We start from the raw sequence: 27343 nt of genomic DNA on the forward strand, positions 1-27343 counted from the left end.
CTACCTTGTCCTCCATCTCACTGATTCGATCCTCGGCTTCATCCAGTCTGCTTTGGATTCCTTCTACTGTGTTCTTCAATTCAGAAATGGTATTCTTTATATCCTCTTGTGTCTTCTTGATAGTTTCTCTGTCCTTTTCCAGGCTGACATAGTTTACTATAAGATCCTGATAGTTTCTCTGCAGTTTCTAATAGTTATCTTTGAGCTGGCTGAGCTCATTGAGCTTCCTTAGAACCATTGTTTTGAATTCCATATCTGATAGTTCCCTTGCCTCTATTTCATTGAGCTCTCTCTGTGGGGAGTCCCCTTTTCCACTCATTTGGGGGGAACTTCTTTTTCTTCCCATTTTTGTGAGAGTCTGTTAAGTATTTTTGTCCTTTACTTTTCTTTCTGGGCTTGCCTCTGATGATGTCAGTTGTTGACCCGATAGGGCCTTGGGTTGTTTGTTTGAGCCTTTCAGGAGTCTAATACCTGTGTCTGACTCCTGCTTGGAGCAGCTCTGTGACCCCTTCGGTCAGGGCTGGGCTATTTTTTGGGATCTCTCTGAGCTCTCACGCGGGCTCCTTGAGCGCATTCCCAGCGCGGCAGGGTCCCCCACCTGCCTGGGCTCGCATGTGCTTGCCCCAGACCAGGGGGCTTATTGGCGACCTCACGTACTCATCTGGCCCCCTTGGCATGCGAGCTTTGCGCCACTGGTGAGTTTAGGGTCTTCTATTATGTATTTTCCCCGCTTTTGGCTCTTTGGGTGCTTTGCTCGCCCTCGCCAAATGGGGGCTATGGAAATGGGAGGAAATCAGCTCTAGGACTCTCTGGTTAATCCTGTTTCTGGTCTCTCCTCCAGGGACTCTGGGCAGCTCTACTAATTTTGTGGGCCGCTCCGCAATCGCGGCAGGTAGGTCAATTTACGCCTGCCCTTGCTGCTCTGTGCACTCCCTCGCAGGCCGTATGGGTGGCAGTCTGTGTGAGGCTTTGCCAGCCGGTGCAAGCGTTTTCCAGCCCGCGTGGGTCACACACACGCTCACCAACCCTCGCCGGTCACTCGGCACAAGTGTGCGCACCTGCTCTGGGTGTTTTGGGGGTGTCTATGTGTGCTTTTTGGCTTTTTGCTCTTTGGGGGTGTGGCCTCTTCCTGTGCAATGGAGACTACAGCAAGGAGAAGGAGTCGGGACTCCCCGGTTCCTCCTCCCGTTCTTTCCCCAATGCCTCTGTTTCTAGTCTCCCCTCAGGGGCCTCTGGGCAGTTCTGTGACCCCTTCGGCCAAGGACCCACCCCCTGTGCGGACTGCGTTTCAATCGCAGGCAGTCTGGTTCATGTGCACCTTGCTTCTGCCTCTTTGGGGTCGCCCCTTTCCAGCCCACAATGGAGACTACCGAACGGGGAGGGAGTCCGGACTCCCCAGTTCCTCCTCCCTTTCTTTCCCCAATGCCTCCATTTCCAGTCTCTCCTCAAGGCTCTCCCAGCCAGTCTGCACTCAGCCCCGCAGCTCACATGCATACAAGCTGTGTGCGGAGCGCACAAAAGGCAGGTTAATTGATTCCCTTATGCCTGAGCGAGATGGTAGCTGCAGAGTGGGAAGTGTGTTATCACCCGGGCTCCACCGGCCATGGTGTCAGTTCTCTTCACAAAGTTTTCCTCACCATTCTTTTCCCAGGCACCAGCCCACCCTGCTGCTGCCTCTACCCAGCGATCAAGGAGGGTGGCTGCCGCTGCAACTTTTGTGTTTGCCCTTTAAATGTCTTTTTGCATCCCCAGCCACCTGTCTCTGGCAGAGAGAGCCCCTAAGCTTTTTGGGGTTGCGTTTTGTCTGTATTTTCTTGGCTTTAGCTGCTGTATTTTAGGGGTTCCTGTTTATGATTCAGACCCCATTCTTCTCAGGGGGAGCTAACTGGCCGTTTCAATGTCCCTCTGGTGCCAGTGCCTGTGGGCACCCAGCCCACCCTCTCGAGCCTCCACCGCAATTCTCACCCTTTGGGATGTGTGAGAGTAGAATCCACTGTCCGTGGCACCAAGGCTCCTCTCCCACTATCGCTCCACTGCTTTCCAGGTGATTACTCCATTATTTAGTTGCAATTCCAGTTTGGTTTTGGGAGGAGGTCAGCGTGACTCCTATTCACTCCTCTGCCATCTTCTCTCCCCAGTTCCACAATATTTTTGTTGATACTTAGTTTAGAAGATCTATCCATTGTTGACAGTGGGATGTTAAAATCCGCTACTATCCGTGTGTTGTTGTCTATATCTTTCTTGAAGCTCTCCAAGATTTTTCTTATGTACTTGAGTGCTCCTATGTTGGGTGCATATAGGTTTGCAATATTCATGGCTTCCTTTTTTTTTGTGCGAGATTTATTTTTTAAATTATAAATCATGTTTATTCTATTACAGTTGTCTCAATTTTTCCCCCTTTATCTCTCTCCACCCATCCCACCCCCACCCCCTGCTACTGCAGTCAATTCCCACTCTGTTGTCCAAGTCCATGGGTCATTCATACATGTTCTTTGTCTAATCCCTTACCCTTTCCACAATTGTCCTCTTCCCCTCCTCCCCCGGTCACTTTCAGTCTGCTCCATGTTTCCATGCCTGTAGTTTATTTTGTTCATTAGTTTATTTTGTTGAATAGAGTCCACTTATAGGTGAGATCATATGGTATTTGTCTTTCACCAACTGGTTTATTTCATTTAGCTTAATATTCTCCAGTTCCATCTATGTTGTTGCAAAAGGTAGGAGTTCCATCTCTCTTTTTTTCATTCTTAAATGCAGACTGATTTTATTTATTATTTTAAATGTCAAAGTTAATTATAAAATATTTTTAAAAATTTAAATCATTATGAAGTCTCAGCAATTAAACTAACATGACACCAGCACAGAAATAATCAATCAGATCAATTAAATATAATGAGCATTCTAGAGACAAATGTACATATCTACCTAACAATATAATATATAATTAAGTTGATACTTTAAATCAATGGGGAAAATTAGGCTTATTCAACAACAACAAAAAGGTGCATGGTCTGCTATTACTTGAAATAAAACAAATATAGAACCCTATTTTACACATTATACAAGAAATATTCAGGTGAGTTAAAAATCAATATGTAAAATCTAAGGAGTTTTAGGAGAAAATACAAAATAATATTTTTCTTACCCTGAAGTAAAATATTCAAACCCCAAAGCTATAAAGTAAATATTAACAATATGATTATATTAAACATTTGACTATATAGTAATATACATATAAAAAAAGTTAAAGGACAAGAGATAGAATAGAAAAGTATTTGCAACACATCTAAAATATGGTTGATAGGTTTCTTTTTTTTTAGGGAAAAAAGTTCTACAAACCTTTAATCAATAAATAGATAAAGAATACCAAGAAGTCACTTAAAGCTTTTTTAATGATAGAAATAGGCAAGAAATATATAAAAACAGGTTTAGTTTCAACAAATAATAAAGGAACAATTAAAATAACATCATTGTCACAATTAGATTAATGAGTATTAAAAATATTGGTAATATCAAGTATTGGCAACTGTGAAAGGAACTGGGTACTCATAGAAACTTTTTCTTCATTTAAAGCAGTCCCTTTAGCATATTTTGCAGTGCTGGTTTGGTGGAGGTGTATTCTTTTAGCCTTCTTTTGTCTGGGAAACTCCTTATTTCACCTTCCATTTTAATTGAGAGCCTTGCTGGGTAAAGCAGTCTTGGTTGCAGGCTTTTGCTTTTCATTACTTGGAACATTCTTGCCAGTCCCTTCTGGCTTACAGTGTTTCTGTTGAGAAGTCAGCTGCTAGCCATATTGGGGCTCCCTTATACGTTACTACCTGTTTCTCCCTTGCTTGCTTTAGGATTCTCTGTTTGTTTTGATATTTGCCATTTTAATGATGATGTGTCCTGGAGTGGGCCTCATTGGGTTCCTCTTGAATGGGACCCTCTGTGTTTCCTGGACTTGTGTGACTTTTTCTTTCCTCCAATTAGGGAAGTTTTCCATCATTACTTTTTCAAAGAGGTTCTCTATCCCTTCCTCATTCTCTTCTGGTATCCCTATTATACGGATATTATTACGTTTCAGGTTGTCCTGAATTTCCCTAAATGCGTCTTCATTCTTTTTGAGTCTTTTTTCATTTTCTTGCTCTTTCTGGGAGCTTTTTTCTACCTTGTCCTCCAGCTGGCTGATTTGGTCCTCAGCTTCATCTAGCCTGCTTTTGATTCCTTCTACTGTGTTCTTCAATTCAGAAATTGTATTCTTCATTTCCTCTTGTCTCTCATTGATGGTTTCTATGTCTTTTTTTCATGCTGATATAGTTTGCAGTAAATTCTTCATAGTTTCCATGTAGTTTTTGATAATTCTCTCTGAGCTCACTGAGCTCATTCAGCTTCCATAGAACTGTTGTTTGGAACTCAGTATCTGACAGTTTACTTGCCTCTATTTCTTTCCGTTCTCTTTGTGGGGATTCCTCTTTTCCCTTTGAGTGTGTGTGTGGGGGGGTATTTCTTTGTCTTCCCCTTATTTGTGAGGCTCTTTTTTTTGCTTCTGCTTTAAATTGATCTGCCTCGATTTCCTGGCTTTGTGGTTTGAACTTCTATGGTAGGAGACCGCTATTTTTTCTTTCTAGATCTGCCTCTGATGATGTCAGATGTTGACCCTGTCTGACCTTAGGCAGTGTTCAAGACTTCCAGTAATCTACTGTTTATAGCTGTCTCCTTCAGTTGTTAATCTAATCACTGTGCACTCAGAAGGTCTGCTGAGACATCACAGGATGGGGCAGAGGGCAGGGTTATTGGGTCCTCTCACGCTGCCACTGCTCAGGGGCATGATCTACCTGAACCAGAACCAGATGGTTGCTGCTGTATAAGGGAGGAGTCAGCACAGGAATCTTGCAAGCTACTCTTTCTGTTCTCTCCCCAAAGCCTCTGTCTTCAGTCTCTCCTCAAGTGTCTCTAGACCACTCTATGCCCCCTTTAGCCAGGGATCTACTATCTGTGGCTGCCACTCTGTACTCAGCAGCCAGGCTTTAGCACTACCAGGCCAAGGCCAAGTCCCTTCTGGGGAAGGGGCTATTGTGTCTTCTCATGCTGTTGCTGCTCAGGGGAGTGGTCTACCTGAGCAAGATGGCTGCTGACATAGGGGTGATGACTCAGCACCGGTATCCTGCCAGCTATTTCCTCCATTCTCTTCCCAAAGCCTCCTTTCCCAGTTTCTCCTCAGGCTTCTCTAGCCCCCTCTGACTTTGCCTTTGCCAGAGACCAGGGTAAGTGGCTGCAAATAAAAATCTATGTCTTGGCCATTAAAAGGCTCTTTGCATCTCCAGCTGCCCATCTCTGGATGAGAGCAACCAGCAGCCCTGCTGCTTTTTGCAGCTGCCTGTTATCTGTGTATTTTTTTTTTTTGGCTCTGGTGCTGTAGGATGGAGATCCCCACATATCCTTTAGACCTCACTCTTCTCAGAGGATCCAACTAGCCATTTCAATGTACTTCTGGTGCTGCCACCTGTGGGTGCCCTGCCCACCATCTTGAGACTCTATGGCACTCCTTACAAGTTAGGCTGTGCTAAAGCTGATTCTTCTGTCTGTCTGAAGGTGTAAGGCTCCTCTCTCACTATTGTTCAGTTATTTGTTCCAGGTGATTTCTCCACAATATCGTTGTAATTCCAGATTGGTTCAGGAGGAGGTCAGTGTGACTTCCACTTACTCCTCCGCCATCTTGATTCCCTCTGGAGGTTTCATTTTTCCATTAGTTGACACACCTATCCAACCCTCCATCCACCCATTCATTTATCCATACTGCTCCTAACAACCATGAAGATCTTAGGATGGGCCCAGTGCTACATATCACAGATTTAGTGGTAGGAACCAGTTGAGAGGGCCTTGCATTGGTGCAGCTTACCTCTGACTGGAAGTAACCACCAGACTGCAATCGAATAGGAGATGAAGGGAAAGTGATTGCATCAGGAACAACAAAACAACCACTAGGGCAGTATGGGGCAGGGATCTCCAGACCATTGGACCAGGCCATTTCATCTACCTAAGGGAATAGCAAAACCCAGAGAACAGTCTTAGAAGAGTTGTCTAGGCAGAGGGAACAGCAAGTACATGGGCCCTGAATGCAGGTGGCACTTGGCAAACTGAGAACAGGAGAACCTCCTAGGATAGAAACACCACATTAGCCTAAACAGGGGTGATATTAAGGAACAAGAGAAAAAAAGTTGGTCTAGAGTAAAGAAAACAGAAGTGGATGCGAGAGCCTGAGAGATGAAGCAATGATTAGTTTACCTGTGGATGCATTATTCTTTGCCTGGGTTATCTGAGACTCATTTCTTCCCACCATTCAGCTGATCCTAAGCTGCCAAAAACAATATTGATTTAGGAAGAAGGTAGAAATGGAAAAACGGTGTGTTCTTACATATGGTAATTCTCCCTATTGACCATTGTTGGCAATCTTCATATCAGAGGTAAGGGGAAGACTTTTGTAATGAAATGGGAGCCGGTCTCCTTGCACAGGTCTCAGTGAGGGCTCTGCTGGTACCCTAGAGGGTATGGACTTGCCCTGTTGTCTGCTGGGACACCATACCCTGAACATCTTCTGTCCTCAAAAGCAACCTCATGTCAAGTACAATAAAGTGTGTTTCTTCAACTCTACACCATCTCCATAGCCCAAAATGACAATCAAGGTGGGTCAAAGGACTGTAACTCCATTTACGAAAGATGAATTTAAAAGCAAACATTCTTAAACACAAATAGAAGAAGCCAAGTGGTTTGATTTTGGGAATGCTGGTGTGATGTTTTCTCCTTCCAAAGGTACTTTGATTCAGGTTCCAAATTAAATACAGAAACTGGAGGAGTGAAGTAGCCTTTGGATTCCATGTTGGGATGGAAGTTACTGATAACCTGCTATGAAAAACCAGGCTGTAGAGGATAACTACTCAGATTACACCCTGGATAACATGAGTCATTGGTGACAGACAAATGTGTGGTAACTGAGAATTATACCAGACGTCCTCAGGCTCAAACAAGATCTGATATGTACTTACACTAATATTTAGGTCATCTGAGGCCTTGCCATGCTGAATCAAAATAAAAACATTCAGTGAAAACTATTTTTCCTCAATGATTCATGCATCAGCACCAAGACCATGTAGGAGTTCTGATGATTAGATGTGGTCTGATTTTTTGTTCATTGTAAATCAATCCTAGAAATTGGCCCCACAGTACTGGTACACAAGAGACTTTATACTTTTCTTTTTCACTCATTCTGTAAAGCTGGTTCTGCCCCTACATCCAGGCTGCCATGACCCTCCAGGATGGCCTCTGAACGTGACCCTCTTCTACCTCCTGATTGTGCCAATGTCTAGAAGTTGGGAGGGGTAGTGCTTTCCAAGGCCAGAAACTTCAGGACTGGCCCTGGCTTTGGAGGCATCTTGATGGCAACAAGATGTTTACTGATTATAGTATCCTGGCCTTTACCACATGAGGCACATCCCATGTCTTGGGCCCAGTCTGCTGTGGAGTGGTCTCAGTGGGTCTCTTCGTTCAGTGGGAATAGTTCTAGGGTGGCTGTGAGGCTGGAGGGAGTTCCAGCGGGTAAGGTCTCCAAACAGGGCTGGGCACAGAGTAGGTGCTGCCTGTATGTCAGCTGCCAGTGGTTAATTTATAACATTGAGGAAGCTGTTCTGATCACCCTTGAAGGACTCCTCGGACCACAAGAGACCCCTGAAACTCACTGTTGCTTGACATTATCTAAGAGATCAAGAGACACTCATATTCAGTGAGGAGGAAAAAGACAAAGGTGAAAATTAGACCTCTATTTTGATTCATTTTTGCTTGATATTTGCCTGACTCCTTGAAAGAATTTTATTGAGGTGTAATTTACACATAAATTCACTTTTGATCAGATTCTACATGCTGTTGGCCTGTGAATCTTCTCAATATCTAGTTTCTACCAGTGTTACTTATTTTCAGATTTAGTAAAATATCAATGGCAAACAATTACACAGCAGTTACTAAATGCAGGGCACTGTGACCACTGCTTTTAATCTTCATGACAACAACCCATTGGGCAGAGTGATGAAGAAATTTACTGGCCAAACTGAGGGCACTTCAGAAGCTGGAAGAAGTCACAGGATGAATGCAATGCCAGGACAGCAGCTCAAAGAAGGACTCTCCTGAGCAACTGGAGATGTGTGGCTTCCAGTTCATGAGGTGGGCATCTCGTTTCTCCCCAGCTGTACCTATTGAGACAGGGAGGCCAGCAACATGACCAAGGGCACATAGCTAGTGGGTGGCAGAGACACCAAAGAACCAGGTGTTCTGGCATCAGGGACAGCTCTGAAACTATTGACCACCTTCGTCTGACCTTATGGGCCTTCATTTTATGATTCAGGTGGATGCTTGTAGCCTTGACTCACACAACTGCCTTGCGGACTCAAGGTAGATTTCTGGGCAGGCCCCACAATTTTCTGCTTCAGGCCTTTGCTCCACCTGAAGTCTTATCCTGTGCTCTCCTTCCGTGAGTCCCATTAGATTAAAATTCCTTACATATTCTTGATGCCACATCAAAGACAGCCCATGTCTTGTCTGGATCATGGCCTTAACTCTCTGGGCATCACCTTTCCATGGCTCTCTGTGTGCACCTTTCTCCTTCTGACCAATACCTGACTCCATGGCTCTCCCCTCCATGTGAAGCTCTTAGGGGGCATGACACATGCTCTTCTGGTCTTTGTGTGACAAAGGTGAGACAGTAGACATTTAATTAGTATTTGTATAACTGCTTTTCGGGACAGATTTTGAGATTCTACAAAATATTTTCTGATTACATAAAATGTTTTATTATTGGGTGTATTTAGAAAGAAATCCTCACTTAAAAAGGAAACTCTAATGAAGCAAGATTCCCACCCAACTCTAACCCTAAGCACAAGACAGACATCCAGGAGCTAACACTATGATCTTCATGCTCCTGCAGAGAGCTGTGGAGTCAGCCACCACAGGTAGGGCCAGGTGAGGAGAGGAAGAATTTGGGGCCCTAATATCCAGGGACTGGGCCACGTCAGCATTCATGTTCCCAAGAAGTAAACATTCGCTTGATCCAATCTAACCTGGTTCCAACTAATGACTTGGGACAAGGAGCCGGATTTGGAAAGTGAGTCAAGATCAAGTGTCACATCCAGTTATTTTCCCTGGCACAGTCACTAAAACCTTGAACCTTACACAACTTGAATTTTCTACTACATGTATGGTGAAATATTTAATCCGCACACACACCTGACAATTCACAGCATTCCTTAGATTTTACACCAAATCTTCTCTCTTCAATTACTAATTTCCCTCCAGCTCATGCCCACATTTTCTTGCTAACCGTGGGCCTGCAGAGTAGACACCTCTGGCATTTAGGGACATTAACATGGGGAATATGGGAGACCTAACAATACGTTTCCCCATTGCTAGAACTGACATTCTCTACTGGGGTGGACCTTTTCCCTCCTTGCACCCACCCCTGTGGACATTTGCTCATTTCCAGAGGTACCTTGGTGTCCCCACAGTGTGGGTGGTGTGCTACTGGCATCAAGTGGTTGAGACCAGGTGTGCTGCTAAACAACCTACGATGCTCATGGCATCCAATCCAAAGAGACTCTTCTACTCCAATGGCACTAAAGCCATGGTGGAGGCTCCCAGTGACAGAGAAATCATTGGGGTCCTTGTGGAAAGAGGTGCCAAGTGCGAGGGACCTCACAGGTGGTGGACAGTGAGTAAAGCCACAGTGCTGGCCAGTGCTAACAGCCTTGTCAATACCTTGATTTTGCACTTCTAGCCTCCAAAACCAGGAGGAATTTAGTTTATGTTGTCCTCAGCTCCCCAGCCTGTAGTAGTTTGTTATGGCAGCTGTAGGAAACTAATCCACCAAACTGCCTATCATCCCAACCTCCCTCCACATCACCTCAACCTGTTTCATTCTCTTCATAAGCAACTATTACCATGGGGGAGAGAGGTGCCAGGTCCTCTGGCTTGTTTAACACCACTGTCACCTCCTTCCTGCTCAACCTCCTGGATTGCAACTCCCATGAGAGTCGTCACGGGATCCGTCCTGTCCACTCCTGTATTTCCAGTGCCCAGCACAGCACCCAACACACAGTACAGATAGACAAATGAGCGAATAAGCAAGTTAATTAGCAAGTTAAATGGTATTGTTTTCCTCCCATATTCCTCATCACTATAATTCCAGGGAAGAAGAAGGAGGCGGAAGAGAAGGAAAAAGAGAGGAAGAAAAGTCATTCATCATTTTAGCAAACTACTTCAAGTTAGGTTCAGCATAGAATCCAAGTTGAACTAAGATGATTTTCAGCATCTTAACCTATTTTGTGCCAAATATGATCTCTGCAAATTTCAATCCTGTCCTTCATTGTCATTTCTGTCTTATGACTCCTTGAAATTTTCAGCATTTTTATTTTAAAGATAATGTTATAGGAGGATTGTTCCAAAAAGGAAATATTGAAAAAGAACTTCCAATGAGAAGCACTAAGCCCTTCTCCAATCTGGTCCACAACCGTCGTGCCAGCCTCTCCTGCAGCCTCTTCCACTGTGTTGCTGGGCACTGACATGTGGGAATATTTGTTACTCCTCTCTGTGGATTCATTTATAAACATCTACGTTCTGTCCTGTGTTACCAGAGTGCATGCCTCATTGTTCTTCATCTAGGCCTTTTTGTAGAACATATTATCTCCTGCCTTCTGAAGAAAAGATCAGTGGAGCTAAAACTTTGGAATATTTGCAATTGTGAAACACATTCATCTTCATGCATAAATACCAGCTGACTGTCTAAGAATTCTAGTTGTACAGAATTATAGGACAAATCCTCTGAATTTTCAGTATTACTTTGTGTTTTTCAGTCCTGCGTTGATTCAATCTTTATTGTCCACCATGGCATGTGACTTAGTTCTTGTGATATAGAGAGATCTGTGACAGACCTGGCTAGAATGTGGGGCAAGGAGGGGCTTCCTGAGGGAGGGGTGCACCTACTGTAGCTTGTGACAGGTTTCCCTCCCCACAGGCTGAGACTCCATGAGAAGGAGGCCCTACCTGGAGTCCACACAGGCTGGCCATGGGGATGGACAGAGGGAATGTCCTCCCACTCCTTTCCAGAACATGGTGGCATGGGCAGCAGATGATCTGCCAGTCCAGCTTGGGAAGAGGATGGGATTGGCTGAAAAGGCAGAACCCTTCTGGAATGCACATAATTTTGGGCCAGGAGATTGAAAACAGAGGGTAGGGAGAAACACTCAGCTTTTCTCCCCCTTGCTTGTTGGGTCATGAAGCCAGCATGCTTATGGACCAGAGGGCACTGGTAGTCACATGGCCAGGGGACATCTCCTACCCCTGTCCCCAGCACAGGAAGCGGCAGTGGCCCCAGAGACCAGTGATGTACAGCTCTGCTCCACTGGCTGCACTGATGATGCATCAGTGAGCCCACAGCCAGAGGGATAGGGCCCAGGCGCTGGGCCACTGGGCAGTGAGTAGAGGAACATTTGAGTGCACATCATGTGGGATGCTGACTAAAAACAGGCACAAGGGAGGAGTATGAGGCCCAACAGTGAAGGAAAAGGAGCCAGTGTCCTCAATGATTGTGCAGTGGCCACCTGCTGTTTCCCAGAGGATAGCTTTTTCAATGGAGAAGGGACTCGGAATGCACCTTGTCTCCATCTGGCAGAGGGTGGCAGGACTATTCTCTGGGTTTTCTAGAGAGAATAGGCCCTGAGGTGGAAGCTGATCATTCTTTCAAAATTATGTAGCTTTTGAATGAATTACCTCTTCCTGTTTTCACCAAACCTCTGCCTCTAATTTCTTACCTAGAGAGTGGCAGCATGCAGAAGAACCCCCATTGCTATTAAGCAACTTTTCTTTTTTTGAAACAATCACTTTTCTTTAGGCTGGTGTTCCCAAAAGTCACAAAAAATGTGTCTTGATGTGGGAATGAGTGAGCTACTCCATTTCATTTTCTTCACTGTGGGGAAATTTTCATAATACATTTATTTGTTGACTTTCTTTCCACCACAGTCTCTCTCATTTCAGAATATTTCAGTGGGACATGCTTTTCTTTCTTCTCATATTCCTGTTCTCTTATACAAATGAGACCAGAGGAGCCGGCCTTTGTGCTGCCTGTCACCGACCAGACCCAATGAACAGAGACAGGGATTGAATGTTCCTGGGTGCTTGGCTCAGATGGCTGGCAGTCTGAGAAGATGGTGGGTTTGTACCCTAACAGGCTGTTTTCAATTCCATTTTTTAAAAGACCCTTTTATAAAAAGAAGAAGAGTGCAGATAAGTAGTTTGGTGTTCAGGAAAATGTTAATCAGAAAAAAACTGCCACCTTCTTTGACCTGTGCCCAGGGTGGGGGTCTTTATCTGTGTCCTGGGCAGTGGGATCTCACCCTGGAACAGGACGGCTCAGATTCCAGCCTCAGGGCTTGCCGTCCTCAGAGGCACAAAGGCGCAACTGCTTGTGGTCTCCTGGAGCCAAGGCGGGCCGCACCTTCAGTTCCTGAAACAACAGCTTTTTACACACAGTGTTTCCTAAGCTTATTATCTATCACCTAAAATGAAAACTTTTTCAACATTTGAGTTCCCCATCATACATACTCATATATACTTTAGCTGCACTATTTTGCTTTGTCTTTCAAATCATTATGACTTTTTTCCACCTATCATATTTTTAATTTTTCCAGAGCACTTTGTATTACTTTAAATGTTTATTAACCATGGGACAAGAACAGGTCATTGTAATTTGATCATCTGAAGATGCACAAAAGAAAGTTCCATCTGATCCAGAGAACTTGGAACAGTGTTAAAGGAGGATGTGTTGATGAAGATGTTGCTTAGCTCTCTCATCCTTGTCTTTCCTCTCTCAGCTGAAACCCAGGAGACCAGAGCGAGAAGCTAGGCCCAGTTCTGAGGCAAGCTACAGACCTCAGCTACCACAACCCTGCCAGCTTCAAGCTCAATGATGAAAATGAATATAGCATGTTTATTGTTTGGCAAGCAGACCAGGAAATCAGATATTACAAGATTGAAATCATAGGTAATTTAAGCAACAACCACAGCAGTGACTTGGATGAGCTGGTAGACTTGAATATGGAGATAATGTTGAAAAACACAAGGACTTAGTATCTCATAACAAAAACGCCAAAAGTGCAGCTAAAAACACAGAAACACTGATCAGTTTGGACATAGATATCCCTGATTTGAAGCTAGGCATAACGATCTTGCCAGGCCTTTCTCAGATTCTGCATCATCAGGATCACCTGGCACTGCTGAAGGCAACATGGAGATTGATCCAGGGCACCTCACTCAGATGTCAGTTGTTAAAGCAAACCAAACCAGAGAGGGGTTGGTCGCCTGTTGCTTTGGACAAGCAGAGCATTGGTTTGACACAGGGGATGCAATTCTCAATGAATCTGCTCAAATTCTGTAGCCACTGCATGTAGACGAGCTCAGAGAGATGGCCAGGAAAGTGGTGAATTCATAGTAGCTGTTCAGGCAATTTTTGCCCATCCAAAGACAGGCCACAGCCTGGGGAAAGCTGGAGGATGAACATTTTAACACCCCAGCTCTCACCTTCCCAGCACAATTGGGAACCATGTATGCCCTCATATGTGTTGGGAATCAAACATCACACTTTAAAGGAAAGTATCCCAGAAAATTAAGTATGCTTTAGAGATTTACTATCCTTGCTTTTTCTTCAATAGTGGTTGGGAATGTTCTTTCTTGTCTTTTTGTCTCTATGCATATTTATGTCCTCAAAATGTCCTATTAGCATCTGCAAAAATAAAAGAATTAAAGGTGGGAGTGCAAAAAGAAGTGTTTGTTTGGAGAAAAAGTAAAATTAGATGTCCATATAGGTCTAAACACACTAATTTCTGAAGGAGACATAAGTTTCATGTCATTGGCATGGAGAGCCATTGAACGTTTGTTTTAAGCAAGCTGATGACAAACCAACACTTCGGGTTTGGAAGACTGACCTTGTCACAGAGCGTAAGATGGTAGCTGCAAGAAGACATTTGAGGAGCAGAGGATAGCGCTTGTCCCGGGTAATTCAAAGTATTTCAAAGTTGTAGAAGGAAGGTCAGACACCACTTTCTTTAGGAGGGTCAAGCTGGGGGCAATAGGCAGGGCATATGGCAGAAAGGGCATCTCTGACCCCAGAACACTGTTTAGGGGATCTACACACAGTGGGGAAGGAGGAGAACTGGACTGTGACAATGTCCATGCAGATGGAAAGGGCACGATGTCCACGGGATGCTCGGCCATGGAGCAGGCAGGACTTACTGGACTCTCAGGTGTCAGGAAGCAGGTGAGCTGAGGTAGTCTCATAAAGACCCCACCCCTGCCCCCATCCACACCCTCACCTCAGGGTCTGTGGTTTACCCTCCACCACACGAAGGGCTCTACGGATGGGATGCGGTGCAGACTTCGAGTTAAGAAGATATTTCTGAATTTCCTGGTGCCCTCAAATGCCAGCCCACATTTTGTACGTGAGGGAAATTTGCAAACATAGTAAAGGAGCCAACAATGTCACTTCATGGGGCAAGGACTGGAGTGATGTGGGTAGAAGACGAGGGCTGCCATCAGCCTTCAAGGTAAAAGCAGCCAGGAATAGAGTTTCACCTTGACTTTCCAGAGCCAGTGTGGCCTCCTTGAGGCTGTCATTGGGGCAGAGCATTACAGATTTTAGACTTTTGTCCTCCAAATGAAGAGAAAATACCCTATGTGAAGTCACTAAGGGTGTGGTGGTGTGTTCATGCAGCCACTGGAAACTAATCCCAGAGCATAGGATGCGTCCAATTTTCCCAGCTGCCTTATTGGAGGGGGACCCCATCAGCCTGGGTGGGGCTCATGGGTGAGGAGCAGGCCAGGCTCTGACCCTCTTCATCTGACACCTTCTTTCTGCAGTAAGTGTGAACTGTGTGCATGCAGATGCCTGGAGGCAGCTGGATGCATGTTTCTGGGGCTTTAGGGAATTTGCAGGAGGAAGTAGTCACTGAGGGGTGGTGAGTAATGCGAGTGTGCAGAGATCAAATAGTTGACTGAAGGTGGAACCCAGAGATTCACCACAAAGTCAGACGTGGACAGACAACAAATGTCTGTGGACAGACAGCTACAGACCACTTTGGAACACTGGCACCCTGGCCCTGCACAGCTGATCCTTCAAGGAGGGTGGAGTTCGCTCACAAGTGGTCATACCCAATCCTTGCAGCTGACTGGCCTTAGTGAATCCCTCCCATTGATCTGCCAAGAGCAAACAAGATTCAACTACAAGAGGATGGTGACTCAGCCCACCCAAGAGCTGCACCTGGAATACCAGCTTAGGTGACAGGGGAGGTTGTGCCAATGGACCCTGCTGGACACCCACTGCATTAGGCCACACTACGTAGACATGGAGCCAACACAGCTCTACCTGATACATAGAACCAAACACAGGAAGACTGCCAAATGAGGAGACAAAGAAACATGGCCCAAATGAAGAGCAGATGAAGACACCAGAAAAAGTGCTAAATGAAATGGAGATTAACAATCTATCAGATGCAGAGTTTAAAACACTGATCCTAAGGATACTCAAGGAACTGAGTGAGGACCTCTGCAGCATTAAAGAGACCCAGTCAGAAATGAAGGACACAGTATTTGAAATAAAGAACAATTTACAGGGAAACAGAGGTAGAGTGGATGAAGCCAAAAATCCAATCAGTGACTTGGAACATACGGAAAAGAAAACAACCAATCAGACCAACAGGAAGAAAAAATAACCCAAAAAAACAAAAATAAAATGAGGGCAATATAAGCATCCTCTGGGAGAACTTTAAGCATTCCAAAATGTACATCACAGGGGTGCCAGAAGGAGAGGAGATAGAGCCAGAAGCTGAAAACCCATCTGAAAGGATAATGAAAGAAAAGTTCCCTATGTTGGTGAAGGAAATAGACATGCAAGGCCAGGAAACACAGAGAGTTCCAGTGAAGGTGGATATAAAGAGGACCACACCAAGACACATCATAATGAAAATGCCCAGGGTTAAAGACAAAGAGTGAATCCTACAAGCAGCAGGAGAAAAACAGAGTTACCTACAAAGGAGTTTGCATAAGACTGTCAGCTGACTTCTCCAAAGTAACCTAGCAGGCAAGAAGGGGCTAGAAAGAAGTAGCCAAAGTCACAAAAACTAAACACCTACATACAAGATAACTCTATCCAGGAAAGTATATGTTTAGAATGGAAAGGCAGATAAAGTGCTTCCCAGGCAAGGTAAAGCTAAAGGAGGTCATCATCATCAAGTCATTATTACAGGGAATGTTCAAGGGGCTTATTAATGAATAAGAGGAAGATGAAAACGGTGAACATTAAAATGACAACAAACTCAAAACTATCAACAACTGAATCTAACAAATAAAAACAAAAACAAAAACAAAAACAAAAGCAGACTCAAAACAACCAGAAGAGAAACAGAATCGTAGGGATGGGGATCATTTGAAGGGTTATCAACAGGGAATGGGGAGGAGGGAGAATGGGGGAAATGGTGTAGGGATCAAGAAGCATACCTGGGAGGAACAAAATAGACAGGGGGAGGTTAATATTAGAACGGGAAAGGGAGAAGCGAAAGAACTTACACACATGACCCATGGACATGAACTATGGAGGGGATTGCTGCAGAGCAGGGGGGTATCAGGTGGAGGGGGGCAACAGACAAAAATGGGGACAACTATAACAGCATAATCAATACAATATATTTAAAAAACGACTACTAAAGAAAGAAGGCCAACACCATGTCAACAACTTAATCTTCAAACAAAGAGATGAATCAGACAAAAAAGAAATCAATATATTGGTCATTATATACAGGCACTTGATCGACTCTCAGGGAAATCTAAGATAACCGAGTGAAAAAATTGTTAGCACAGATGGAAGACCATCACGTGGCTGAATGCAGGTGGCATGAGAATGACACTCCTTTCCTACATCCCTGCGTCACCATGTACGTAACAGAAATGGTGACGCCACTGGCATCAGGAACTCCGGCAGCTACAAAAATATAAGGAAGTTCACACAGTTCAAACACGCAAACCTTGAAAGATAAAATCGTGAATATTACTCACAGATATAACAAGGATTCTGAAAATACTGAAGTACATACCTTTTCCTCAAGAAATATGAGAAAATATAAAGTCAACTCTTCTCAACTGTTTGCAGCGTTTTCTTCCCGCCCACATCAGGATCCTAATCGGGCAGTTTTGCACATTGTTGTAAATTCTACAGTGCTCTTTGGATCTTGCAAATTGAGTATGTGTTCACTTACTGAGTTGTGAAGAAGAGCCCAGTTTCAGGTCCTGGCTCCCTGAGTACAAGAACTTTCTCCTTGTGCAGTCTACGGTAATGTGTTGACTGTCTCAGCCTCAGTTTCCTCATATGTAAAATAAGGGTTCTATCCAAGAATTTGTGAGAGGATGAAGAAATCAATTGAGGAGAAATGCCCAGCACAGTCACTGGCAGAAAATCAGCAGTTACAGTTATGTAACAAAAACGAAAAATGTAAGTCATAAGTCAAACAGAATAAATCATCTCATCCCCAAAGGCAAATGTCAGATGGAATCTAACTGACTTTGCCAAGGAGGAATGTTGGTTTACCCTACAAGCTAATTGCGTGAACTCCTGAATTTGGCTCTGGTTCCAGTGCCATTTCTCTGAGATAAAATGGATCATTACTTTTCAAGCACTTGTTTTCCTCTTCCATGATCACATCTAAGTGAGTCTTCTTGTCATTGTTTAATGCTAAACACTGCAAGTTGGAACTATGGGAACAGGAGGGTGGTGGGTGGGGTAGGTACAGTTTATCCCGAGCCAGACAGTCTCCCTGGACTGCGGTCCTCGGCAGGATGCGCTGGTGACAGGTGTCCTTTGGCAGTGGTTGAAATCCCAGGGCTCTGTCACACTGTGCGTCTAGCTGGTAAACAGGGACTCGGGAGAGGGGAACATTTCAGACATCTTCAGTTCAGGATGATGAGGTCCACATGTAAATTGACAATGGATGTGCCAGCTGGTTCAAGCTGGTTCCGATGCTCCACCTCCCCTGTCAAAAACACCCTTGTTCCCTTTGACAAATACAGGTGATGTACACGTCATCCTTCAGATCCTACCTGGCATTGTCTCTCTACGTACAACTCCAGGCTCCAGAGAACCAACTGCAGGCAGTGTTTTGTAGTACAGACTTTATTTCCATAGAGAGTGGTCTCTGTGTCCTGGCTTTGAATAAAATCAAAGGAGGACCTACCTTTGCCATGGCTGATAAATTATTAAAAATAACATTGAGTGGTAGATCCCAATGTCATTTTTGGCTCATTCTCCATAGGAATGTGTAGACTCAAGTGACATCAGTACTACAAACTCATCCTTTCCATGTGTGCACAATCCAGTGATAAGTGTTTTCAGAGTAAGACCTCTGAGGATGAACAACGGGCCATAAAAGGCCTCCATTTCACCAATCAATGATGTTTCCATGCATATGCAAAATCAAAATCAGGCCTCACCCAACTCAATAAGACATGTGATTATCAATGACATTTTACTTTGATAAGAAGTATCAAAATTTGGCAGCTTCAATTTTTTTTCAGTTGATTTTGTCTTAATTTCAAGTTTCTGTGCACAAATCTGGACACCAAGTGGGTAGCCTTATGACACTAATCAGCATGAGATATGTAAATTTGATAAAGAAACTACCCTTTACTCCTATAATACCATGTTGATAAGGAGAGCACAGAAACCTTTAGATACATTTTGTCTGCATATTTTTTTTCAGTTTTCCACATATCATTATTTTAAAAGGCAACCATCTTTTTATGTGCAAGCATTTAGCTTGCCATCATAATTCCTTTTGGCTCCTTAAATTGCAGTTGTAATACTTTCAGTTTTGCTTTCAGTGTATGTTGAATAATAATTAGCATATAGTTGTCTGCAGAAGCGAGCAATTTGGAAGGAATAAAAATATTTTCTGTTATTAATAGTGAAGACAATGCAAGTGCAAATGTGTGAAAAAGTATTTAGCTAGTCCTCCAGTCATGCCAGCAGTGGGCTAAGAAATGCCCCATAAAACATTTCCATTACCTAGAGAACATTTATTTTCCTACAAGGGTCCCTGGTATTTAGAATTGCCACTATGTAGACCTTTCAAATGACTTTGGTCATTCTGTAATGAAGATATGGTCTGTTTTCCTTCATACAGTACAATGTGCAGAGATGCTACATTTCCTTTTTATGGATGACATGTGAATTTGAGCCATTAAACAGACCTAATAATTTGGTGTGATGTATGCCAAATGCGGATGTTAAGTGTGTTTTTATTGATAATGTTGCTTCCTTACAGAGGTGACTCGAGTACCATTGTTATGCCAGGCTGTCAAAAAAAATCAGCCATTCTGTTCAGGAGTAAGTCTGAGCCTGTGGAATAACAGCAGGCAATGGATTGATAGGAAAGTTGTCGACAGTTTTTCTGAAGCCTACATTTTAAATTAGTTTATAGTGCTAATAGATTCCATTGTAGGAGTCAGTAACTCATAAGGAACTATTTTCTCTCCTAAAAATTTGCACACTACTGCATCATCTACCACTTTTTTAGATAACACAAATTAGAAAATGCAAATATAAGCCATAGTAGAAGCAGTAGCTATATGTTATAGAAACACCAAAAGCCCCTCCCCATGTTATTTGCAGGAACAATTGATATTAAAACTATATTCAGATTAAGATTTAAGAATTTTTTATAGGTATTTGAATTATTCAAGTTTATTTGTATAAAAGAGGCTAGCATCAAGAGTTCTAACTTCTTCATATAGAACTCTATTACATTTATATCCTAAAAAAAAGAAAATGCAAACACATATGCTTACAGATACATAACACACTAGAAGAAACCATGGATATGAGTTTGTTTTTTATAATATTAATTGTATGGAAGCACGATTTCTGTATTTTTTTTTTTTTACAGAAATCTGTAGTAGAAAGATTAAGGGTAATCTTTCTACAGGTAATATTTCTACTAAGAATCCATGTGAACACAGTGCCCTGGAAATTTTTTGTCATTTACTGTTTAAAGAATTTTGATTCTAAGTATATTGCTTTTTTCAAAGAAACTGTATCCTAGAATAAAATTATATACTACTTGGAATACATTTAAAGGGAAAAACAAGCAGTATCTGAAAACCCAATTTCTGTCATTCTTTTATTTCAGATACAGGTGATAGGAAAGAACATTTTAACCTTTAATGCTTTGTGTTCTCTTTTTCATCCTATATTTCTTTTCCTTCTATGTGAATTCAATTATATACTTAAAAAAATTCTAAAATGGCACCTTACTTTTTGGAAACAAATCTATTCTTTAAAGACTACAAAGCATAAAAAACACTTACAAAGCTTCTCTTATAATAATGTTTGCATATATATGGAAATTCTTTTTATCCCAATTTGAATAAACAGTTATTTTAATATTTATGTAAATATTTGATGTATAATTGTGATTGGAATTGTAAAAGATTAATTATGCTTAAGTCATGAAATAGTATGAATACTGCATCCCCACTAAATCAAGATCAGTCAGTTGAGTTCACCTAATGTAGTTTTTGAATAATGTACTATGCAACATGTACATAAATAGTGTATATTGGCATTTATCTGTGAAATTTTATATATTCAGAAGTTTCTTCTCCATCTTAAATTAAAAATAATTTTATTTTTGCCATACTGTAGTGAAGTTTGTGTTGCAGGTTGTCAATAGTATAAAACTGTTATTAAATCTGTGTAGTAGATTTAGTGTTAAGAACTACAGCATTGTTATTTTTCTTTCTTTTTTATGATCTAATGGATTATATTTATTTTCAAACCTGTTTATAATTAAATGTTTTCTGCCAAAGGAACTAACATCAGATTACTACATTGGGTTCATACTTACTGTTTTTAAATAAAAAATAAAAATAACTTCTGCTTTTTCACATGAAATCTTGGTACATGAGAAAATGCCTGAAAATTAAAATAAAGTTTTAATTAATGTAAAAAGAAAAGAAGAAGTATCAAAAATTGAGAGATATCTGTTTGGTCTTTATCCAAATCTCTGATGGTGCCCACCTCACCAATGTACCTCATCTTATAAGCTTGAGAAGGCACGTTTTTACTTCCTCCCCAACAGGGGCACTGAAGAGGCCCTGAGATGTATGCACTGAGGCTTTGGAACACTTGTGAGCGGCTGCACCTCTGGTGCTGGGCCCCTGCCCCGGCACCTGCCTGCAGCCCTCTGCCCCCTGACAAGGCTCAGCCTGTCGTTGTCAGCAGTGAGCTGCCAAGGCAGACTCAGCACCAGGAAAGGGCTGGGGGCATCACAGAGGGAGCCCTGCCTCTGGATCAGCAGCTCCTGCCATGACTCAGTTCTCCTAGGGGGGCTAAGCTCGTTTCTTTATTGTAAGTTGGTAAATATAGATATATAAAATAAAAGAAAACATCAGAAGGGCTTGGATTGCTTCTGAATTTTTCCTTGGCTTCTCACTGTGCTCTGCCTTCCTTGTGCATTTCCTCATGTTGGGAGCCCAGTCCGGGTGCCACTGCACCCACAGCCTGGGGCCTGGAGAAACTTCATCCAAGGGCAGGGTGACTTCGTGCACCATCACCCATCAAGGGGGGGTCCCATGACCCAGCTCTGTCATGGACTCTCCCTGGGTGGCTGACTCTTCCTCCCTAGAAGACCGGAGTGTTCTCATCACAATACATTTTGCCTCAAGAAGACAATTTTTAACTTTGAACTTGAAAAGAACATCAAAGTCACAGAAATGGTGCAATGATCTTCCAAGTGGGAAAACACCCTTAACTATTGACCCTCATCCACCTATTACTGGTTTCTCCCCTTATGCCAGTGTGCAGGCTCTTCAGGGAATTCTTATTTTAAAAACACTAAAACTAAGAATCTAAGCTCAGGAAACAAATCACCCAACAAATATACAAAGATAATTACAACCACATACCCCACACTAACCCCAGAGCTCTGGAAGGTTACACACAGATCCAGAGTCAAGGTAAAGTTGCAGCAAATTACATAAACCACCCACAAGTGGCCTCAGGTCCTCTCAGTGTTACAGTGACCACGCAGGGCGCCAGCAAGGTGCATGGGGCTCTGCTCATGTTACCTCCATGTGATCTGGGCCAGGAGACCTCCAGGTGGGACCCAGTGACCTTCTTCACCAGAAGAAGACACTCAGGTGTCAGGGACGTCCAACTTGAGCTCCTTCCCAGCAGGGGTCGAGGTGACCGGCTTGAGGGGAGGCTCTGTCACACTCCACGGGTTCTACCTGGGGACCTGATGTCACACACGGCCATCCCGGGGAAGAACTGCCTCGTAGCCAGGAAGGTACCTTCCTCACTTGGCTACTCTGGGCACTCCCCGCACACATGCACACAGGGCAGCTGTGCTGGCCACCTTGAGGTCCGTGCTCCTCGGTGGACATCAACCCCACATGTGAACAGGAAAAGAGAGGACAACAAGTCATAACCATGGGACTTTGAGTCCTCTGCACACACAGGTGCCACTTAAGCCAATGAAACTAAGCAGGTGTGCCACGTCCCGACCCTGGAGAAGCAAGGCGCTGCACTGGGCAGCCCGCGGCAGGTCGAAGGAATTGGATCAGGTATAATGGAGGAATTCCCTGCGAAAGGGGGCCAGAAAGCCTCAGGGAGAGTGAGGTCAACACGGAGACTGCGGAGCTAACACTCCCTAGGGGATTCTCAAGGCTATTTACTTTGCTTAACTTTAGCCCCTGCTCACCTGAGAGACCTTCCTTCTTGAGCAGGCTTTTGTGGTGAAGGGGACAACTGAACTCTTCTGTTCTGTGTGGATGTCAGTCCTTATGAATCACTAACCATCTGATGCTGATGCACATGTAGCCTTAGCACCTGCTCTAAACCCCTCAGTGAAGACCTGCCTCTCTTTGGTGTCAGGCATAAGACATAAGGCCGTACAGGAATCGTTCTCACCCGCCGTTGCCGGGTACACAGGTATGGACAGACAAAGCTCCCGTGTTGGTTAGTTGATGTGTTTATTGTGCTAATGAATTCGTCAGAATCATGTCATAGGCTATGATTTTACTTGCTATTAACTATCCTATAGGTCAGAAGAATGGCCTACATGAGGCTAAAGAATGAAATCAAGACACCTCTAGACTTAGTCAGAGTGTCACAGAGCAGGTCTGTGTGCATGGCAAGACCCTGGAGTATTTCCTGTGTCACATTCCAGTGACTGGTCCCACTGCTCTCCTTTTGTCCCCCTGCCGACCCCACGCAGTCTGGCTCCTGCCCCCACCATTTTACTGAAATTCCTAACTTCTTACATGGCCATCTTGAAGCCAGTTCAAGTTTTCTATAAGAGCGAAAAAACTTGTTTTCTTTCTTGCTGATTGTTATTAACTGTGTTTAAACAAAAAATAGTCTTTTAACTACTGAGTTGTAACATTATTATGCTATACATGAGGTTCCCTATGTGTGTGGATGCATTTCTGAGTTCCCTACTATGTCCCACAGTATACTTGTCTATTTCTAAGCCAACACTAACCTGGATCAAGAAGAGTTACTTCTTAATTAACTTTCAAAATCGGATACCACTAGGAAACACTCAGTGTTCTTCCTCATCTTTGAGGCCATTTTCAGGCCTATAATGTTTCATATGAATTGTTAAGGGATTGTATTAGGTCCCTGAAAAGGCTCCCAGGGGATTCAGGTTGAAAATACGTTGACGTTATATATCAACTTTGGAGAGACTGACACTTTTCTATTAGGCTTCAAAGACACAGTACCTACTACCTTACTCATTAGATATGTTCCCAGCTATTTTATGGTTTTGTCACTTTTGCAAATGAGACATCTTCTTCCATTTCTAATTATCACTGTCTCCTACAGCATATACAAGCTGTTGTATTTGTATATATTGAGCATGTATCCAGCCACTTGCAATGGATCACCTATTACCATTTTAATACTCTTGGTGGTCCTCTGTGAGCCTGTCACCTGTCTCCTGGGAAAAGAATCATGTTGTCTGCCAATGGAAATTTTTAAATGCCATCTTTGGAAATATCTATGATTATTATAATATTCTCATTTTAGTATGACATCTAGAATTTACAGATCCATGTTGACTTTCACGGATACACCAGGCATTTCCCCCTTGTAATGGGAGCACCTTTAGCATTCATTATTTTGGAGGGATGTTGGCTGTTGACTTTCAAAATTGACTTTAGTGGGCCTAGAGAGTTTTCTTCTATTCTCACTTTATTTAGAATTTTTACTAAGAAAGTTCACCACATTACACTCTATTCATTTGTTGAGGTAATAATTTTGATTAAAGCCTTTGAAGTGGAGGTGGGTACCTACTTCCGGAATCCACCCCATACATTTCACTTTTTAAGGCAAGTCTGCACTCTGGCCTTCGTCTAATGGGAACGCAGAAGAAATGTCACTATATAGACACACACATTTACACGCTACTGTTGATGGGACCCTACGGCTCAGGGGTCTGGGACATAACGACTTCCCTGAGAACATTAAGACTTATTTCCCCAGGTCACTCTCATCCTCTCACTAGTGGACGGTGGGATTTTCCAGAGGCTGGCTGACATGTCATATTGCAACAGAGTGAAGACTGAAGCAAATCTGTGAATGCACCTGTCCTCTACTGAGCCAGTCCTTAAGAGACTTGGGAAGATCCAAACAGTACTCCTCTACCCACTGAGAACAGACATTTGAATATACCCCAAAGAAGTAAGAGAACTTGAAGAGATAGTAAAACAGGATTGAGGAACTGCTGCACACTGCATATGCAATGAAAAGCACTACTTGAAATATGTCAGTCAGGGTCCTTTGAAAGCACATTGCTCAGAGACAAGGAAAACGGGCAATCCTTTCGATTAGCTGTGTGCATTGTTCTGAGTCTCCGGTCACCCCTTCCCCCAGAACACACACCTATCATTCTCTCACTATCTTTTTACTTGCAGTGGATTAAAAAATAGTGGCTTCCCATTGTGACATCTGGGTGCAGTGCAGAGGCCAACACGGGAGACGTGCTGCACGGTGCCCTGAGGTAGGAGGTTTGGGGCAGTGGTAGTGCCCCCAGGGGTGTAGGCGATGAAGGGTGCACTGTCTGGGGAGACCTGAGAAATGACAGTGAAAGGGAGATAAGTCCGCTGCTTTCAATTCTCACCCAGATCAGTTTTCTCAACAGAATCACTGATAACACAGTCCTCCGTGATGGGCATCCTAAACCATTGTTGCCTTCACCTGGAGCCTACTGCTCCCAGGTGCCTGTGCAGGAGACGCCCTGACCTCAAGGGTCACTGGGGACCCAGGCTTCTCTCGCGGGGCAGCTTCAGTACCTCGTGGGGCCTTAAGGCTCACAGGGTCCCTCTTGCAGGGGCAGACACGGGGGAAAAGTCAGAGCCTTGGAGACATTCAAAGGTCAGTCAGTGGTGTCCAGGGGTTGGGGGCAGGAAGGGAGAATAGGCGGAGCACAGGGAACTGGAGGGCAGAAAAGCTCTGCTCTGTGATGGTGGGCGCACATCATTATACACTTCACAGAACACACAGAATGCACCACGCACAGAAGAACCCTACTGTTAACTGTGGACCAAGGACAATAATGATGTGGCATGAGAGGTTCATCAGTTGTGACAGATGTCCCACTCTGATGGGGGTGTCGATGGGGGAAGGTGGTTTCCGTTCGTGAGTAGGACGCATGTGGAAACTTGGCACTTGCCGTTCAATTTCTTCATGAACCTTCCTGCTCTAAAAAAATTGTCGATTAAAGAAAAGGGGAAAATGTAAAAAATATTCCCTTCAAAGGATTAAAACATTTATAGAAGCAAATTGATGAATTAAATGTTTAAGATAATCTCCTGAAAAAATTATTGGAACTGAGAAGAATTCCCCAGGATAGCTGAACACGTGTTCAGCACAGAACAGTCGGCTCCTTTCCTGTCACCGAACCGTTCCATCACACGACATCGTGGGAGAAATGGGACTGTGGCAACGAGTATGGCACCAGGAACATCACACTGAAATACACCTTCAGAAACATGCGTAGTTTCAGGAAAAATCATGAAACTTTACCTGCAGAGGCTCACGCCTGTTCTCCTAGGAAATATTTAAAATTTCACAGCCATCGGCTATACTTTAAGAAGTCTACAATTTCACTGCTGCCCCACCAGAACCTTAAGAGGACAGTTTGTGCTCTGTTTTGAGTTCTGAAGTACCGTTGTGATGGGTCAGAATTACAAGTTTGCATTCGTTGATTAGCGGGAGGAGGCCTGACTTGGGGCCTAGACTAGTGGATTCAAGGAGAGTTCGGGAACTGTCTCTCTCTCTCTCTTTTTTTTTTTTTTACATTTTATATTTTAGAGAGGGGAAAGGAGGGGGAAAGAGAGGGAGAGAAACATCAATGTGTGGTTTCCCTCACACACCCCAAGTGAGGGAGCTGACCCACAACCCAGGCATGTGCCCTGACTGGGAATCGAGCCAGCGACCCTGTGGTTCACAGCCCAGCACTCACTCTAAGCCACCCCAGCCAGGGCCCTGCTCTGCAGCTTTCTATGTGCGGGCTCTTCAGCTGGGGCAGACCCTCTTCACCTCACTTTCCCTATTTGTAAAACGAGGGTGGTATTGTAGTGCTGACCTCAGAGGACTTGTGTCAAGGTCAATGGATCAATAAGGGAACGATGTTCCCCACAGTGTCAGGGGGGAAATGTCAGCTGTCACACTTCCATCCTAAAGGAACCGATGTAAACACTAAGTACAACAGAATGAATCGCCTCATTCCCAAAGTCAAATACCGGACTGAGTCTAACTGGCTCTGCCAACAAGAGTGTGTGTCTGTCCCGAGTGCTAACAGAGAGTGTTTCTGAATTTGGCTCTGGTTGCACTGAGATTTCTATCCTCTGAGATAAGACCTTTACTTATCAGTCACTTGATTTCCTGTTTCATGATCGACATCCAAGTCACTGTTAGTGTGATTTTAAAACCAGATATTGGAACTAAGGGTAGAGGAGAATGGTGGGTGGGGATGGGCGTTACTTACCCCAGGGACCCAGGGTCTCTGGACTCCTGTCCTCAGCAGGACGTGCAGGCCCACATGTCCCTCAGGGCTCAGGATGACATCCCAGGAATAGCCTAGGGATTTCGTCTTCACAGGTAAACACACATGATGGGATGAAAACTTCTTAGGGACAGGGACATCGCTGACCTAGCAATGTTGCATCACCTTCAAGGCTATTCATGTTTAAGTTAATTAAAGATGTTTATTGTGTTCTG

The 27343-nt window shown here is 43.7% G+C and overlaps 1 pseudogene; it reads left to right on the plus strand.

Annotated features, from left to right (window-relative positions):
- Positions 1 to 13569, plus strand: part of LOC129068485 (RNA transcription, translation and transport factor protein-like) — a 37116-nt pseudogene extending 23547 nt beyond the window's left edge.
- The last annotated feature ends 13774 nt before the right edge of the window (positions 13570 to 27343 follow it).

The sequence above is a fragment of the Pteronotus mesoamericanus genome, unplaced genomic scaffold (genome assembly GCF_021234165.1).
Source record: "Pteronotus mesoamericanus isolate MK-2021 breed Mesoamerican mustached bat unplaced genomic scaffold, CSHL_Meso_final contig_214, whole genome shotgun sequence".
In the NCBI taxonomy this organism is placed as follows: domain Eukaryota; kingdom Metazoa; phylum Chordata; class Mammalia; order Chiroptera; family Mormoopidae; genus Pteronotus; species Pteronotus mesoamericanus.